The sequence below is a fragment of the Myotis davidii genome, unplaced genomic scaffold (genome assembly GCF_000327345.1).
Source record: "Myotis davidii unplaced genomic scaffold, ASM32734v1 scaffold97, whole genome shotgun sequence".
Taxonomy (NCBI): Eukaryota; Metazoa; Chordata; class Mammalia; order Chiroptera; family Vespertilionidae; genus Myotis; species Myotis davidii.
Genome location: NW_006289392.1, coordinates 4,722,178 through 4,722,715, shown reverse-complemented (window position 1 = coordinate 4,722,715; position 538 = coordinate 4,722,178). Strand labels below are relative to the sequence as shown.

General features: G+C 68.8%; 1 long non-coding RNA gene across 2 annotated transcripts in view; it reads left to right on the top strand.

Moving 5' to 3' along the window:
• The window catches only part of LOC102751978, a 7,430-nt gene that overhangs the window by 819 nt on the left and 6,073 nt on the right, over positions 1–538 (top strand). The window lies entirely within an intron of this gene.

The following is a 538-nucleotide window of genomic DNA, read 5'->3' as shown; positions in this document are numbered from 1 at the left end:
GCAGGTGGGGGGTGGGGAGGGGCCTCCTGCTGTGCCACCCACTTGTGTGGTTTTAGGTTCTTACCTCGGAAACTGGGAAGCAGGCCGTGTGCCTGGAGGGTGGGGCAGAGTGTTGAGGGTTGCCAGGCGGACTCGACGGTTAGCTCCTTCTCCGTTCCGATGAGCGTGGGGCGGGAGTGGGCAGGAAGGTGCCGGATCCGAGAGAAGGGGCAGAGGCCTCGGGCCTCCCGTGAGGCCCTCTCCTCCCCTTGGGCTCTGTGACCCGGGCCAGCTGGTCGCCGAGGCTCTCTGAGCTGAGGAGAAGCCTGGCTCCCGTCACCACAGCCCTGGCCACCGCCGTGACCAGGGGAGCACTGGGCCTCAGAAGCCCAAAGTCCGGCAGGGCCAGCCCAAGCCCCCGGGGGGCCCTGGGTCACCCCTTCTCAGTCAGTTCTCCGGGGCTGACACTGAAGGGCGCCTGTGCGTCCCCTGGCTCTGCCCTTCAGCCCCAACTTCTCCCGCCCCCTGAGCCCCGTGCGGGTGGAGGGCTGACCCCCAG